The sequence below is a fragment of the Acinonyx jubatus genome, chromosome C2, assembly GCF_027475565.1.
Source record: "Acinonyx jubatus isolate Ajub_Pintada_27869175 chromosome C2, VMU_Ajub_asm_v1.0, whole genome shotgun sequence".
NCBI classification, from domain to species: Eukaryota; Metazoa; Chordata; class Mammalia; order Carnivora; family Felidae; genus Acinonyx; species Acinonyx jubatus.
The window spans coordinates 73,332,510-73,350,749 of NC_069384.1; the positions used below are offsets into that span (position 1 = coordinate 73,332,510).

General features: G+C 45.1%; 1 long non-coding RNA gene across 2 annotated transcripts in view; it reads left to right on the forward strand.

Annotated features, from left to right (window-relative positions):
- Positions 1-14,407, forward strand: part of LOC113599755 (uncharacterized) — a 51,800-nt gene extending 37,393 nt beyond the window's left edge. For both annotated transcript variants that reach the window (XR_008297734.1, XR_008297735.1), the window contains exons 3-4: positions 9,233-9,780; positions 13,494-14,407. This is a non-coding gene — a long non-coding RNA (uncharacterized LOC113599755). The remainder of the gene's footprint in view (positions 1-9,232; positions 9,781-13,493) is intronic.
- The last annotated feature ends 3,833 nt before the right edge of the window (positions 14,408-18,240 follow it).

Genomic DNA, 18,240 nt, shown 5'->3' on the forward strand with positions numbered 1-18,240 from the left:
GGGCACTCCCCAGCGGAAGCCCGGCACCTCTGTGGCCTCCCTCTGTCTGAGGGCGTGGGTTTGCTCCTCCCAGAGGTGTCTGTTCACAGAGTCCTGAGGGCCTTCCCTCAGCCTTTGGGCTGCATTACACCCAAGGGCTCTGTCTGCCACAAGGATTAGGAAAATGCTGCACTTTCACGCAGCCCTAAGGAGGGGCCAGGAATCTTCCACACATCTGGAGGTGGCTTGGGAACCAGAGCAAGGATTTGGGCAAGATTTCCTCAGGTCAAGGTGCAGCTCTCTGCCTCCCTCCCTTCACACAGATTGTAGCTTCACCTCAAAATAAACTTTGAGCAAATATTTAAAGAAGAATTATAGGGGAGAGAGCAAATTATTAATCTTCCTGGGGCAGTCACAAGTCTTGGTATGAACATGACTTCATACAGCTCCTTAAAACAAACTGGCAGAGCTGGCTTGCAGTCAAGGAAATTTTGCTTTCTTCTTCCTGGTCATCAGCCAGACTACATTTCCCAGCCTCCCTTGCAGCCAAGTACGGTCATGTGACTGACGTCTAGCCAATGGAATGTGAGCAGGAACGATGAGTGCCACTTAGGTCCTGCCCATCAAAACACTACAGGAGCCCTCCTGCATGTTCTTTTCCCCTTTGGGCCAAATGAGGATAATGCTCAGGTCCCCTTGAGTGCCCCGTATTATAATGGTGGTGTCCATCCAGCCTGGATTTCTGCAGACTCAAGTGGAGGAGGGTCACTGGATTGACTCATTCATCAGCTCAAAACTGATACATGAACAAGAAACAAACTCCTCTTGTATTTGAACCCTTATGGAATTTGAAGTCTATTTGCTAGAGCAAATAGGAGTTATACTAACTCCTATAGGAACAAACGCTTGAGCTAGAGGGACATCCACTAGTCCTTGCAATCTATAAACCTATACAGTCTCTTTTCATTATTTGTGGTAATTATGTTCTAAAAAGTTGCCGTGAACACTGAATTAGCAAATACTGAGCCACTGCTCCTAGGAGAAATTCAGGGTTAGCTTTCTGTGAGCCACTGGTCACAACATTTTGATCAATACATAATCTTGTGTTATGTGTTTCTGTTTAAAGCTTATTTAAATGTATTAGTTAAAATATTTAAAAATATTCAAAATAAAAACAATATTATTTAAATATAAAGATTATTTAAATATATTATTGATTGATTAACAATGAACTCATGGCCAACAGCACTATAACTCATGCCTGAGTGAAACCTCTGCTACATTTTGCATATTGTTTGCTCCACAAGGTACATCACAGCCTTCTTTCACGAAGGAACACTAGACAGCACATCAACACTATCCTTAGGGTTCATTTTAAACAGTGAGATCACTGAAGAAGAAAAAAAGGCACAAAAATGCAAAAACAAAAAAAACCTCAAAAAACCAACCCCCCCCCAAAACCCACACCCTGGCACTAAAATGGATTGTGAAAAGGGCACTTTACAGTAGGAGAGCTGAAACAAGAAGGCCCAGCATGGACTGAAGCTGGAAACGTGTGTCAAGGGACTCAGATTTTTCATCCATCTGCAAGTGTCCACAAATGACTGCCAGAGCACCACAAGTACTGACTCGGGGGTTAAAAATAGGTGAATCCACAAAGGACAAGGATATACTATTCCCAGATACCAGCAGAGTCTTCTTCTGATCTGGTATCTTGATGAGCAGGTCCTGGCTGGTGGTAGACGACGAGGTCGACAGTGGGAAGTTTCGGGCTGATGCTGGCAGTGTCTGTGGTGCCGTGTGGAGAGACCATGTGTGTGGCTCCCCAAGACCCTGTGGGTCGCTACCTGCTGCCCCCACTTGCAACCGCTAGTGCAAGAATGCCTTTGGGCTGAAGATGGCACCGGGGTCTGGCCGTCAGGCCCCGCCATTTAAAAGGGATGGTGGGATCTACTCCAAGCATCTACTTTCTCTCTCTTGGTGGCTGATTTGAAGACAGGACCAAACCATGGGGCCATTTTTGGTTGCATGGAAACACTGTTTTTCTGACGTTGAGTCTCTGTATAGGTGGTTCTCTCTGTGTGGAGCTCCACATTCTTCGTCTTCTCTTTCTTCTCCCCCCTCACACTGGCTGCCTAATGTGTATCCCCCCCATCAGATCATGGTCACTTCTGCCAAGTGTGGATTCCAAGTTGGGATTAGGTGGCCCACGTCTATGCCTCTCAGAACACTCTACTTCCTCCACATTAGTATTCATTATGTGATGTATTTTTCTCTTTCCTTGACTTGACTGTAAACTCCCTGAGGGTAGGAAACTCATATATTGTATCCCAAATCAAACTGCCCTAAATAATGAAGATTCATATTGGCTCTTGGAGATAAACATTCTAGAGGGTAGGCCTCAACATTGCTTTAATTCAGTGGCTCAGGGATATAACCAAGAGCCCAGTTCCTTTTGCTTTCTCTTTGTGCCTTCGTCCTAAAATGGGCTCCTCTTTTGGTTACACAGTGTCTGTTACGAGCCCCCAGGATACCTGCTTTCTTGTCCATCCACAGAGAAAGAAAGGAAGCGCGGACTGTTTCTCCTCGAACCATCAGACAAAGGCCTGGGCTTTTGTCTGATTGGATGATCCAAAGTCAGACGCCCACTCCTGAACTGTGGCAAGAGGAAGACGATTACCAGGAGACGAGTGGAGTTGTACAAGACTGAATGTCTGTTACCAAGTGGGGGAAGGGTCGAGTGGGTGTTGGGGAGGTCCACCATACCGCTCAGGAGAGTAAGGACTGGTGGCAGGAAGGCCCCCGGGGACAGCAAGTCCTAGATGAGTTGGGATCCTGGACAAATTATTAGAGAAGAGCGTCAGACTCACATGGACAAGAAGGGAACCATTTCCTTCTTACCGAAGTAGGGGAATTGGCAACATGGCAGGTACTACTTTTAGAATGCAGGCCCATTAGGACATAAGAGAGAATGTAGCGATCGATCGAGAGGAAGATAGCATTGAGAGCTGGGGAGAGACCAGACCATGCGGAACCTTGAAGTCCATTAAAAAAAAAAAAAATTTAAATTCAAGTTAGTTAACGTATAGGGTAATAATGGTTTCAGGAGCAGAATTTAGTGATTCGTCACTCACATATAATACCCGGTGCTCATCCCAACAAGTGCCCTCTGTTTAGCCCATCCTTCCACCCACCTCCCCTCCAGCAACCCTCTGTTTGTTCTCCATAGTTAAGAGTCTCTTATGGTTTGTCTCCCTCTCTGTTTTTATCTTATTTTAAAGTGTGAGAGATGGAGCAAGGGCAGACCATGTTTCCCCAGCTTCCCCAGGGAGGATCACGAGACTCAGAGAGAGAGCCAGGCACACCACAGTGGAGAAGCTTCCCCCTTTGCACTGAGTTACAGGAATATTGCTCATCTACCAGAGACCTTTCTTGGTGGCAACTGAAAATAAAATAGGGCAGCTGGCCCAAATGTGTCTCCAGAACGACTGTCCGGACCTTTGCTTCTCTAAGAGAAGCAATTGTTTAAGACCACGCCCCTCCAACTGGGGTACACACTCTCATTTTGGGGTGATGATCCAGAGAAATATATTAATCCAAAGAATAGACCTGGTACATCTTCATGGGATATAAATTCACTGAGTGGTAAGAAATTTGAAATGTTTTTAGAGTAAAACAAAAGACATATCATAAAATAGTAGGATACAAATCCTGCATGACTTTCTAAGCTTAACCACAGGGCTTTAGGGAAAGTTTGGCCTTGAATGTAAGTGGGAGGGAGGTTGGGGGTAAGTGTACAAAACTTTACGCAGGACCTTGGCAGCAAGCCTCTGAGAGTATGCTTTCATTTTCCTCTTGTATTTGAAATACTTCAGGGAGAAATGAGAGGCGGTGGCTTCAAATGGCAGGCCATTAATGCCTGTCTTCAGGGCTGGGCGCTAACACCACTGTTATGAAACCATCATACCATGGAGCCAGGTGAGGGGGCAAGGCCCCCACCTCTCCCCACTGTATTATAGCAGGAGCCTTCCGGGACTTTGGTCAGGCAATGCCCCTTGGATTTATCCAAGACAAAAGAATATGCAATAGAGTGAAATCTGTGCTTGAACTAGTTATCTTAAAGTGAGGTAGGTGCCAGAATACGTCGGATCTCATATGCGATGCCATTTGAACTCCTGGCTGTGACCCAAGGAAAAAGCAAGCGTGGGGATCGGGCACGGCCACCTCATAAACATTCTGCCTGCCATTCGCCTCAGTGCAGTAAAGGTTATGTTTGTTTGAGGTCATTACCTTTGTCTTTTCTTTCTCTCTCTTTTCTTGTTCATAAATCTCAGTTCTTGGCATGCTATTTCCCCTCTCCCAGTACTCTCACTGCTCTCTGCATTTCTTCTGGACAATGGGTGCTAAACCTTTAATCTTCGCGATTTTTCTCTGAGTGCCCACTCAGGTGGGGGGAGGGGAAGTGTCTATTTGGTTACTCAATGAGTTTTTGTCCCTGAGGGCTAGAAGGAGGTGAAAGGATTTGGGAGTTTTTTTTCTTTTTTATGAAGAACTTTCTCTGTTCCTCCTTGGGTAGTTCTTGAATGATCAAGTCCTGGGGCGATTAACCTCTTGATGTCTGTGAGTGTTTGAAATTTCCTGTGTGTGCCTCGGCAACAGACTTCCCTGGAATGTGTTCTTGAAATTCTGCAGGGTGGCCTCGCTCCCACAAAGTGGGACCTGTTCTACACGGGCCCCGGAGAGGAAGGAAATGTCAGACAGGTGGAGTTATGAGAATTACATGGAGGAAACAGTCAAAATGTCACTTTATAACTAATTCAAGTGTAATAGAAATGTAATAATGTACAGTGACCCATTTTGCATTTACATACCATCTTTCATCTGACTGTGGAAAATATTAATCTCTTCAGTGCAACGGTCTGGTTCATGCGGAGTCCCGTCTGTGTTTTGTTTTGTTTTGTTTTGTTTTGTTTTGTTTCCTCCTCCCCCAGGCAAAGAAAGAGTAACTGACTTATTCAGGTTCGCACAATTGCTCCTCAGATTTGAGAGAAGTTGGTGTTGGTGTTATTTTCAGGCCCTGGGGACAGGAGAGGGGATTGGAAAACAAAGATGGCTTTTCTCTGGCCAAATGGTCACCCTGTGAAATCCCTTCCTGATGGGCGAGCTCTTTCAGGTGAGCACAACCAATGCAGTCAAAAAATATGAAAACAAAACAAAACAAGACCAGTATGGCCTATACTTTCCACAGGTTTCTGTGAAAGGTGAGGGTGTGGCATGGCCCTTTGCCTCTGGGATCTCTGACCGGTGGTTCAGGAATTTGTCTGGTTCATCTCGCGAATGCTGTTGAACACTTGGCAGGACGTATTTCAGGGGTCTAAGGCAGGTGTTTGAAAGTAATGGTGTCAGAGTTGGGGGATAACATGAAAACTTCAGCAACATCCAGGAAGACGGGGTGGGGCGTATTTTATTTGGTGATCCAATCTGTCTTCTCCTCAGCCCCAATGAAACTGTGGCTGGAGGATAAGTTAAACGCTTCTGGAAGCTAAGTTTAGATCACTTATGAATCTCACTTGATGAGATTTGTGGAGATCATTTGATTTGTCTATGTGCTTGTTTATTTTTCCGTATCATCTATTTCCATGAGAGAGTTTAGGGATATTATAACAAGTCTTTGAAGATCAATAACAAAGGGCAAGGGGAAGGGATATGCATCAAGTCACACACTAGCATAGTGTTTATGATGGGGGTAGTAGCTTTAACTCTGACGCAAAAGGCACAGGGAGACAGAAGGGAAACACAGCAAGTTGTGTGATGTGCTTTATCCGGTAGAAAGACATGGCAGTCGTTCAGATGAGAAGACCTCTATCTAGCACTGTATTGATTTCTGAAATAAATTTATGTCAAAAATCTGTACCCAAGGCATTTTGAAAAACATGATGACTATATTTTTAGCTGCTTTTTTGCAAGAGCTGCAGCAGTGTGTGTATGTGTGGGGGGGCAATTGTGACCTTTCCTCAGCCGCTCCCAGGAATTCCTTTCTGTGCCCTCTCTCCCTTTGAGGACAGGGGGGCTTAGGGTGGCTGGATGCAGGCTAGCGTCTCCACTGCAGTTTTGGGGAGCATGCAATAAAAGCTGGCTTCCGGCCAACTCAACAGAAGAGCCAGCCTTTCGGAGGACAGAGTAATAGAGCCCCTCTGCATTGCTTCCTGGCGTCCAGGCACAGGTCCTGGTGGACAGTCCCTTTGGGGCTCAGCAGTGGATGAACGACGCCACTCTTCCTTCCAGCATCGCCATGCTTGGGACAAAACTCCTAGAAGACAGTCCGGGTGGCACCGCATGGGTCATGTGGCACCTCCTTAGTAGACCGCTTCAAGGATTCCGTCAGCCTCGGCAGAACTGTATGCAAGGTGGGAAGAGGACAGACCCCTCTGGGAAACTGGACGCCTGTCAGGGGAAGGGCTTCCTTCCTGCAGGGCACTGTCACTGCACCCCTCATGGGCTCTGCCGAGGGAAATCTGATTCAAAAATAAAGATGTTTGTTACTGTTTTCCATGATCTGAGCTCATCCCCCCAGGGTTCTCACGCTGAACGGATCAATCTGAAGGCTAAGAAGAGTATGAATTTTCTATCACCAAGAAAGGGGCCTGCTGAGCAATTTCCTAGGCCTGCCACACCACATGGCCACAATCTGGGTGGCTTCAAACAACAGGGATCTATTCTTTCCCAGTTCTGGAGGCCAGAAGAAGTCTGAGTGCAAGGTGTTGTTGGCAGGGCCCGCTCCCTCTGAAGGCTCTGGAGGAGAATCCTTCCCTGCCTTTTGCAGCTCCTGGGGGTGGCCGCCGGCCTCCTCCATTCTCGCCTCTGTGTCATTCCTCGTCTTCTTTCCTATGTGTCTCTCCTCACATGGTGTTTTCCTCTCTGGTTCTCCTCTTCTTCGAAGACATCAGTAGTTGGATTGAGGGCCCGCTCTAATCCAGTGTGACTTCATGGTCTGAAGGTTTGTGTCCCCCCAGACGCATAGGTTGAAATCGTCACCCAAATGCGATGGTGTCGGGAAGTGGGGCCTTTGGGAGGTGATTCGGTCAGGACGATGGAGCCCCAGGTAGGGGATTAGTGCCCTTGGTAAACAGAGACCCCAGAGAGCTCCTTCGCCCCCTCCTTCGCCCCCTCCTTCGCCCCTCCTACCAGCCTAGGAGGGGCCCCAGCCCCAGCCTAACGGGCACTGGCTACGAACCGGGAAAGGGCTCTTAACCTGGCCATACTGGCACCCTCACTTCCGACCTCCAGGGCCGAGACAGAAACTTCCATGGTTTAGAAGCCGCCCAGTCTGTGGAATTTTTGTTATAGCAGCCCCAACAGACTGAGACAGAAAACCAGTATGACCTCCTCTTCCCTTACATTTTAATTACATCTTCACGGTTCCTATTTCTAACTAAGGTCATATTCACAGATTTCAGATGGACGTGCGTTTAGGGGAAGGGATATATGATTCAACCCAGGACAGGCAGAGGGTGAAGTAGAGTCCCCCAGTTGGTTGATGAAGTCAACTTTATTTCTTTATGTATTTATGTATTTAATTTTTTTCAATGTTTATTTTTGAGAGAGACAGAGACAGAGCATGAGCGGGCGGAGGGGCAGAGAGCGAGGGAGACACAGAATCCGAAGCAGGCTCCAGGCTCTGAGCTGTCAGTACAGAGCCCGACGTGGGGCTTGAACTCGAGAACCGTGAGAGCATGACCTGAGCTGAAGTCTGACATTCAACCGACTGAGTCACCCAGGTGCCCCTATTTATTTATTTATTTATTTATTTAAAGTTTATTTCTTTATTTTGAGAGAGAGAGAGACAGAGCACGTAAGTGGGGGAGGGGCAGACAGGGAGAGAGAGAGAGAGAGAGAGAGAGAGAGAGAGAGAGAGAGAGAATCCCAAGTAGGCTCCACACTGCTGGCACAGAGCCTGATATGGGGCTCAAATCCACAAACCGTGAGATCATGACCTGAGCCGAAGTCAAGAGCTAGACACTTAACCGACTGACCCACCGAGGCGCCCCTGATGAAGTCAACTTTAGATACAAAAACAAATGGGTTTAACCTGGAATTCATTGAGAGGGAAGCTTCCCATAGTGGAATTTAATGGACACTTTTGTTTTCTGACTAAACCCCTTTTAAAAGTGCTTGGACTCTGTAACTAGGAAAAAGAGGTATTATACATTTCTGGGACTGGTTTGTGAAAACTTAGTTTTTAGGGAGTCTCACATTAAGTAGGCTTAAGTTGCTTTGCCGTGAGAGAAAATAATTTTCTTTTTCTTATGTGGATGAGTTCGTGGTTTGAAACAGGGGCATTCCTAGACCTTAATGTTTCCGTTTATCTCAGCGTGTTGTCCCCTTGGCTTTAGGCCTACTTACGTCTCTGTTCTACCCCTCTCACCTTTCTCTCCCCAAATTTAGAACTGACAATCCCTTGAGTTACGTTGAGGGAAGAAAACAACGGTTCAGGTCTCTCAGGGAGATTCAGAAAGAGAACAGAAACTCAGAGACATGAAGCATTCTGTCCCTCTTGGCTTGTATGCACACTCGGAACTAAGTCACAGAGATGTCGTTCCCATGGTGACCCAACGGCACGGCCACAGAGAGTTTGCTGGGTGTCAACTCAGCTGTTTTTTCCTAATCTCCTATAACACAGCAGTCATATAGAGAAATGCAATTGGGCTTGACTTTAACATGGCTTTTTATTTTTCCTGACGCAGGTCTGGCTGGCAGGATCGGGGGTGGAGTTTTGAGCGGCGAGGCTGGAATGGTGGACAAGGGCCAGTTGACCAGGGTCACTGAAAGCCTTGCTAAAAGTAGACTTCATCCGGGAAGCCTCCCTTTCTCAAATTCTGCTGTCAGACCACCTACATGAGAATCCCTTGTGGGTACTCGTTAAAAATGTAAATTCCTGGGCTCCACCCAGACCTTTTAAACCAGAGTCCAGGGAGTGGCTCAGAAGTTTGCATTTTTTGCAAGCACCCCAGGGGATTCTTGTGCAAACTGAAGTTTGAGAGCTATTGCTGTAGGTCATTTGGAGCCTGGCAGGCAGGAAGCAGACGTGGGGTTCAGCAAGAGTACTTTGATACCGTAGGAAGTGACTGCAGCTAGGTGGCTGGTTCATAATCCGGACTTTTATGAAACACCTGCATCCTATGCTTCCTTGTGCCGTGCACTGTTTGAGATGATTTAGAAACAGCAACTCATTTAATTCTCCTAACAACCCCAGGATCGAGTTCTGTTATTATCTCCACGTTCTGGAGGAGGAAACTGAGGCACAGACACTGGCCCGAGATCAGACAGTGGTGTGAGCACCCGTCCTCAACTACTAAGCTCTGCTGAGATGGAAGGGCGTGGCCACCTATTGGACAAGCGCCTCGAGGAAGGAGAAATCAAGGACAACCAAGAGGATGATGGGAACGTTACCCTGAACCTGAATGTGCAGATGTGCTGGTTTCTACGTTCTTCTGCTGCTAACTCCCCCCTTATTAGTTGTGAGGTCTTTTTTTTTTTAATTTTTTTTTTAACGTTTATTTATTTTTGAGACAGAGAGAGACAGAGCATGAATGGGGGAGGGTCAGAGAGAGGGAGACACAGAATCTGAAACAGGCTCCAAGCTCCGAATTGTCAGCAGAGAGCCGGACGCGGGGCTTGAACTCACGGACCGCGAGATCGTGACCTGAGCCGAAGTCGGCCGCCCAACCGACTGAGCCACCCAGGAGCCCCTGTGAGGTCTTTAAAGGCGGGTATCCTGAAATCACCCACGGCTTCCAAAAGGTAAGTAGCCCATGTCAGCTTGCACAGGCACCAGACTCAAGACAAGGAAGTCAAGATCTTAGAATCATCTCTGTCAATAACTTGCTGTGTGGTAGAGTTAGTAAACATCAGTTTCTTGATCAGAGAAGTGAAAGCATACATACATGTTGCTTCCTCCTGTGAAATGAGCAAGGCTTCAGGGTTGCACAGCTCTAGAGGGTGCCATTCAGTACCCTCTGGGGTATCATTCTGGGGATACCCAAGTAGGAGCTGCAATTATTATTATTATTATTAATTATTATTATTTTTTATTATTGTTATCCTCTATAAATTTCTTCCAGCTTGAACATTGGGTGTCTGAAAACACTTGAATGATTCTTGCCCCCATGCCCTGCCCGAGAAATAAAGAAAGTGGGTTTGAACTTGAAGACCAAAAATAGTCTATAGGCAATTTTCTCTCTGTAACTGGTTTGTTCCTCCCACCTAGTTACCTCTGTCGAATTCATTTGAATCCCTTGCTGGCAACTTCTTTCCTGGCAATGTCCACCTCCAGGTAAGTGAGGAAAGCACAGACCTGGACAGAGGCTGACTAGACTAGCACCTTTGCCAGCTGGCTGCCTTTGTCTCTATAGCTGAGCAAAGTCATCTGTGGACAAGACATTTTTCCAGTGAAGGCTGCTTTGCCTGATGGTATGCACTAGCTGCTGAGATGTCTGTACATTGTTGCAAGAAGCCTGGAGAAACAGAGATGGCTGTTCTCAAACGACTTCTATGGCTAATTTTAGAAAGAAATCTAGACTAAAGGAAATGCTGTCTGCTGTTCCTATGCAATATTCATCAGGTGAAGACCCTTTCCTCAGGACATTTCCTGAGGAAGTGTGATCTCACACTTGAATTTAGAAATGGTGTCTTCTGAGGAATTTCAAGAAATTCGGTATCTTTTCATTCATTCATTCATTCATTCAACCAACTTTTATTTGGTGTTTATCGACCCCACATTCCAGGCATAGATTACATATCAATGACCTTGTGTACTATTTATGTACATTTGAGGTCAGAAGACCCGTTTTTAAATCCTCCCACTAACTTTGCCAACTCTGTGAGCCTCAGTTTTCTATTCTCACAGGGACTTTGTTGGAGTCGAATGATTTCATATGCATTATGGATGTCATATGTCAATGGGAGGTGCCAACGTTAGGGATATGAGGAGTGTGTTGCTAGGGCAAGCCTTAACTGTGTAGGTAACAATGGAATTCTGATTAAGAATGCACTTAGGTGGGGGCGCCTGAGTGGCTCAGTTGGGTAAGCATCTGACTCCTGATTTTGGCTCAAGGCATGATCCCAGGGTCGTGGGATCGAGCCCTGTGCCGGGCTCAGCGCTGAGCATGGAGCTTGCCTAAGATTCTGTCTCTCTCCCTCTGCCCCTCCTCTCCTCCCCCCTCACCTCCCATCCTACCTCGCCCCGCCCAGCTAGTGCATAAGCTCTCTCTCTAAAATAAAAATATAGAAGAACACTCTTAGGTGACTTCTCTCAGGGGAACTAACAGGAGAGAAACAAGCTCTAGGCTACTTGCTTTATCTCTGGCATGAATTAAGCCTTTAAAACCTTTTAGGGAGTAGGGGATGCCCCGCTTTCCAAAGTCAGTAATCCTCCAAGGCTACTTGACTTCCAGAGTTTTTCACCAACCATTCACTGATCCCTGTTTTCCTGTTCAATGCGTCTTCATAGTACACCTGCTAGTGTGCAGGAAATATCCTCCTTCCCACCTCCATGGCGATGGACTCCTGGAAAAGGCAGCCTGCATGGAAAGAGAGGCAAGGGCAGGTAACAAAATGGTTCTTATTGGGTCTATTTGATTCCTACTAGGCAGGGGCTTGGATGATTTGACCAAAATTCTACCCAGGTGGTGGAGAAGAGAAGGCTGAGTTGAGCGCCCTGTCTTGGTTCTATTTACCAAGTCAGAGCCGACTGATGAGAGGAGGGTGTGTGTCCCTTTCTGGCTGCTCTGCTCCTGAGTCATGTCCTTGGTAAGCCCACAGCCTTTGAATCTGGAAAGGTACCATGTGATGGGGCTGCATTCACAAGTCTGTAAGCGTCTCTAGGAGTTCCAGAAAGCACTGACCGCTCTCGAGAACCTTAAGAAAATGTCTTTAATTTCAAACCCCTCCTCTTCATTCATTAAATCCTCAGACTTCCTTTTGGAGCCTAAGACAGGGCAGTGTCCTGGGCCACCGTGGACTTGACCACTCTTCAGATCTGCGTTGTCTTGTATGACAGCCACATGTGGGTAATGAGCACTAGAAATGTGGCTAGGCACCATGGACATTTGCTGTAAGTGTAAGGTAGTCACCAGAGCCCGAAGACCGAAGACCCAAGGAGGAGTGCCAGTGATATCATGAGCGAGTTTTCAATATTGATTACATAGTGAAATGATAATAGTTTTTATTTATTTATTTATTTATTTATTTATTTATTTATTTAAACCCCAAACATTTATCCTGCGACCAGTCGTTGAACTCCTGCAGATGAACTGGATGCAGCAACAGCCGCCCTCTTGTGTTTAGGTATCGTTCCTTCGCAGAATCCGTGCCTGAATCTACGGTACACAATTTTTAGGTGTCTCATTTGACTGGTCCCCGTGGTATTTCATCTTTTAGCCTTGGCGCTCCAGTTATACTTTCAATCACACTTCTTATTTCACTTATTTTAAAAACACTGACATTTACTAATTATTTGGATTTTAGCATCCTAACTTGAAAAGTACTCTCTCTGTTATGGCCTGAATTATGTCCCTTCAACGTGGCCTCAGAATGTGACTGACTGTATACGAAGACCAGGCCTTTGAAGAGATGGTTAAGTTAAAATGAGGCTTTTAAGCTGGGTCTTAATCCAATCTGGCTGGTGTCCTTAGCAGATGAGGAAAGCTGGACATAGAAAGAGGCATGAGGGATACCCAGGCACAAAGGAAAAAACTATGCGAGGACACAGCAAGAAGGCAGATGTCTGCAAGCCAAGAAGAAAGCCTCAGGAGAAACCATCCCTGTGAATGCCTTGATCTTGGACTTCTAGCCCCCCGAAGTGTGAGAAAATTAATTTCTGTTGTTTAAGCCGCCTGGTCTGTGGTATGTTTTCGTGGCGGCCCTTGGAAATGTGTACACTAACCTTTTTCTTGGTAGAGCTGGAGAAAGCTTAGTGACAAGAGAAAACAATTTCTCCGAGGCCAGAAATCTGCTTCCTGCAACAATCTGTTGGGGCCTCCAAGAGAGCTGGGAACACTTCTCTCTCTTATTGCTTCTGTCTGAGATCAGCGTCTGCTCTCCAGTCCCCATGCCCATATTGTGTGCTTCTCTGTCTCCTCTTCTACTAATAGTCCTCTTTGTTCCTTGACAGATGATGAAGATTTAAGGAGCACTAGCGTCAGAAAACTGGCGTTTTGAAGAGAACTGGCTGACCTCAAGGTTTTATATCTAGGTCTGTGGAAACACACAAACCCTTTTTCTTCTAAAGTTCTTTCAAGACATTAATCTGAAGGAAAGATAAAGCCAGATGTATTAAAATAGTCACAGGATTCTGAACACGTTTATTGGTAGAAAGAATTTAGTGTTCTAGAAAATTTTATATCTATTGGACAATAGGGGTAACCAAAAGATTCGAAGGGAGGATGCCAGGCCATATGACTTCTAGAGTTTTCTGCTAACTCTAAGATCAACAGGTCTGTAACTTTCTGTCCTAGGGTTTCATCTACTCTGGGTGGGAGCAGTCTTAGGGATGGAGAGAGGACCGTTCAGACCAGGTGCATCTTGGAGCTGGTGAACGTCAGTGGAAGCTTCATCTTCACAGACATCTGCCTTCTAGAAAACAGAGTTGTGGTCAATCGCTTTGCCAATGAGTCAAGAAACTGTTTTCTTAACCAGGTCAGTAGAATAGCATAAAAGGCCTTAAGTCACATCAAGTCTCCTTAGAGATGATTTTTGAACTTGCAGAACATGCATCTATAAATTGGCTTGGACACAGATTTCACTGAAGGGAGAAAAAGTACAAAAGACTATGATAGACCCAAGGATTATTGTCTTGGCTTCTCTAGAACAGCTGTCTGGCAAATGTTACACCACGTCTGAGATTATTTTAGAAACTTTGTCTTGGAGAAGAACACGTAGGGAGAATACCAGACGGATTTGCTCCTTTTTTCCCCCTCCCCATCACAGAATAAGAATTTTAAGGACATTTGTACTTTCAATGAGATCATCCTGGTGATGGTCTTATTTTTTGAAACTTAAATCATGTCACATCTAGTAAATTTATAGCCAAGTGTGGTTACAGCAGTGAGTTGATCCCAATATAGCTATTTAGGTCTCCCTCCTCCTTTTCCTTTTCTTTATTATCATGATAAATAGAATATTCTAAAGATATTTTGTTTCACCAAGTATCAATTGAAGCATTCTAAATGAAAAATGTATTTAGTGGTGAGATGATCAATGATACCTACTTTCTTCAGGGCCACCTGACTGGCTCTGTCGGTAGAGCATGGAACTCTTGACCTTGGGATTGTAAGTTCGAGCCCCATGTTGGGTGTAGAGATGACTTAAAAATAAAATCTTAAAAACAAGCGATATCTACTTTCTTCAGTTTCCTTTCAGTCCTTATTTTCTGCCCAAATGTCGGATTTTCTGGGCTCAGTGAAACGGATTATGCCGGGGTGGGGGGAGGGGGAGAGAGAGAGAGAGAGAGAGAGAGAACAAACAAGAGGTGTGTGCAGTGGAATAAAAAGACAATGATGAGAGCATAATAAAACTCAGTGTAGGCTTTGGGAGGGGGATCTATGCCTGTCGGGGAGAGTGAGAGAATGGCCTACTGTGAGCCCTCACCACATTCTTGTTCACATCAGAATTCCAAGTGAAGGAGCCATCTGTCAACATGTATCATTTTCATCAAGGTAGTGTCAGAACTATGAACACTAGACTTGGACGGTTACCAAAAATGCCACCTTAGAGGTTCTAACGATGACGTTGGAGTGTGTGTATGTATGCGTATTGGTTACTTTATGCACTAATTATGGGGGGCTTTTGCAGCTAAACTGGAAACCCAACCATAATTCACAATATTTCCACGCTCTAAATAATAATTTAAAAAAGAACTTTTGGATCACAGCAGGGTTGTGAGTCAGGGACAGCCTATTCCACTTGGAGAGAAAGGAGGGTCTGCGCGGCTTCCTAGGGGACTCCCTGGCAATATTCTGAACAGTCCCCAGGAGCATCATTTCTTCAAAAAAAGAAAAGCTGAAACAGCTAGAGATCTGAGTTAGACCCAGCACACAGAGGGCACTCTAGATGTTTGCAGGCTTTCGTCACCTTTCCGCAAAGGAAATGGGTATGTGCTAACTACACGCTGCCACTTATTCACAGCCTTCATTTTCTTCCTCTTCTGCCTTCTCCAGGTTATATTAAGCTTAATTATAGGTTCACTAGGTGTTGTAGATTTCCTAAAGTCTGCAAGAAAAATAGACTTTCCGACTGACCCAGACAATGCTGAGTGCATTAAGGAATGCACTGAGGAAGGAAGGAAGGAAGGAAGGAAGGAAGGGAAGGAGGGGAGGGCGGGCAAGCCAATCGTCGGCAGACAAGACGACATACACACTGTAAAATGTTTCTTTGGAAATTCGTCACTCAGGAGTAATGGCAGTAGAACGCACAGGAGAATCCAGCACAGGCAGGTGCATTGTTCTGTGCGGTGGTAAGTCGGTGTTGCCTCTGTTCCTCTTACACTGTGATGATAGCACATTCATTTCTGGCGCCCCCGCCCACCCCCTTGAAGAAAATCAGCATTCGTGTTACAAAATTAGATTCTGGTTTCTTAAAAAACATTTATTGAAGTGTTCATTTTACATAGGAACCATGTCAATACCCTTTAGTGTTTTGTTTTTCAGAACTTTTTTCATTGAATGGGTCAGATTTAAAGGTCAAATGGAAGAGCCACTGCTAACTAAAGGTTGATGGCGAATGACATTCAGGCATCATCAGTTTAAACCAGCAAAGATACAGGACTTGTTTTCAGACATTCATTGAGCTCATGTCTTTTTAGCGCTGCACCAGTCTGCCTCAGCTGACAGGTTACTGCCCTGTCCTTGAGGGAGGCAGCCTATTTCTTGGAAACAGTGACAAAAATATGCTTAACATTCACTACTTTGACTTGTTTGTGTCTACATTTCTTCTTTAAAGTTTTTTATTTTTTTTTATTTTTACTTTTTTTAAGTTTTTTATTTTGAAATAATTTCATACTTACACAAAGATGGCAAAAATGAAACAAAGAACTTCTTTCCTGAGCCTGAATACTGTAATGCACAATTCCTACAAACAAGGAAATTCTCCTACATAACTGGAATGCAATCATCAAAATAAGGAAATTAACACTGATGCCTTCCTACCATCCAGCTTCAGGTGCTGTGCAGGTTTTGACAGATCATGGTCCCTACAACAGAAACCCAGTTCAGGATCACCTGTTGTATTTCGTTGTCCTGTCTCCCGCTTCTTTCACTCAGAGTGCCTCCTCAGTCTTTCCTTGACTTTTACAACTTTGATACTTCTGAATGTCACATTCTGATTATTTTGTAGAGTGTCCCTCCATTTGCATTTGTCTGATATTTCCCCGATTTTTCATTATAAAATTAGTCTCTCTTGGGGTGCGTGGGTGGCTCAGTTGGTTGAGCATCTGACTCGTGATTTCTGCACAGATCATGATCCCAGGGTCGTGGGATCCAGCCCCACGTTGGGCTCTGCACTGGGTGTGGAACCCGCTTAAGATTCTCTCTCTTTCCCTCAGCCTCTGCCCCTCCCCTGTTCCCTCTCTCTCTCTAAGATACAAAAAAAAAATTACTCTCTCTTTGTCACGAATGAGAATTTTGTGTAGTGGTACTCTGAAACTATGCAAATTTCCCATTTCTTATTCAACTCCTCCCCCACCGCCCAGGTTTCAACATCCACTGGTATCTCTTGGATGAATTAATTATTGCTAAGATGGTTGCTAAATAGTGATTTTTAAAATTCCATCATTTCTTCATCTATTAGTTGGTATTTTACTGTCAGGAAAAACCTTCTTTCCTCTCTATTTTTTTGTGTTCGCATGGACTTAGGGATTCCTATTTTCCTCAATAATTACAATGTATTACTACCATTATTTATTTTGAGAAATAAACTGCCCCAGATTTGACCAGTGGGAGTGCTTTCAAGCTGACTTCTGTGCCTTGTTGACATATTAGTCATTCTTTGAGAGGCTGTGAATCTTTTGAACAGAAACTCTGCTGTGCTCAACAGAAAGGGGGGCTCTTCTTGGAGTCTGGGTGCCTGGGCTGCAGTCCTCTTGGCTTCTTTCGTTCATAGTTGGGTATCCTCGGGAGAGTGGTCCTTCCGCTTGAAAGCATAAAATGGGGATAACCAATATCTGCATTATCTGTGATATTGGCATTGATTGAATTAAATCTGTACAAAAGGAAGCATGATTTCAATCTGATTAATCATGAAATTCAGCATCCATCAACATTTCGTTGCATTTGAAAACAATCTATGGTTAGATTTTCCTGAGTCTGAATGAGGATTGCTGAGACCATTGTAGAACATCTAAAATCAAACAAGTTAGGGATGTCTGGGTGGCTCTGTCAGTTAAGCGTCCAACTTCAGCTCAGGTCATGATCTCATGGCTTGTGAGTTCAGGTCCCACAGTGGGCTCTGTGATGACAGCTCAGAACCTGGAACCTACTTCAGATTCTCTCTCTCTCTGCCCCTCCCCTGCTCCCTCTCTCTCTAAAATTAACATTAAAAAAAATTTTTTTTAAGAAAATAAAACCAAACAAGTTAGTTATAAGCAATTACTTTCAAAAGCAAAAATTCTAAAAGAGTTATGGAAATGTTTCAAGATAAAAACAGCACTCAGTGTGGGATGAACATGCATTTTAAGATGCTTAAATGATATGGAGTGAAGCCCCAGACTAAGTGAGGTGAAACCTTATGAGAGACCTACGCCCTCCAGACCAGTTAGGTGGTAAGAGCCCTGTTCCTGGTGGGAAGCACTGAGACCGACAGCCAGACTTTTGTGGAGAAGGAAACACCTTTCTGTGCTGAATGGTGAAGCAGGCATCAGCCCCTAATTCATTCGTGACCCTGGGCGGGCTGCACCCCTCCCCGGGCCTCAGTGTCGCCAACAAAGCCAAAAAATAAACAAGGGTGCAAAAGTCCTTTAAACTCTCTAAAGTACCGCTAAAACTTCTATCTGAAGATGTCGGATGTGATCTCTCTCCACCCTTGAGACTCTAAAATTCTCTGCCCCGTCCCCTGAGCTTTGATTCCAGGGGCTGTTTATTTTGAGCATCAGTTTGTGCACAGCCCATAATCAAGGATTCAACCTCTCTCACTGCGGGTGTCCCCTCTGGAGAGGAAGTGAACCAGTCGGGTTTTGTGAGCTGGCATTCTCCCCTTCAAACGTAATCGCGG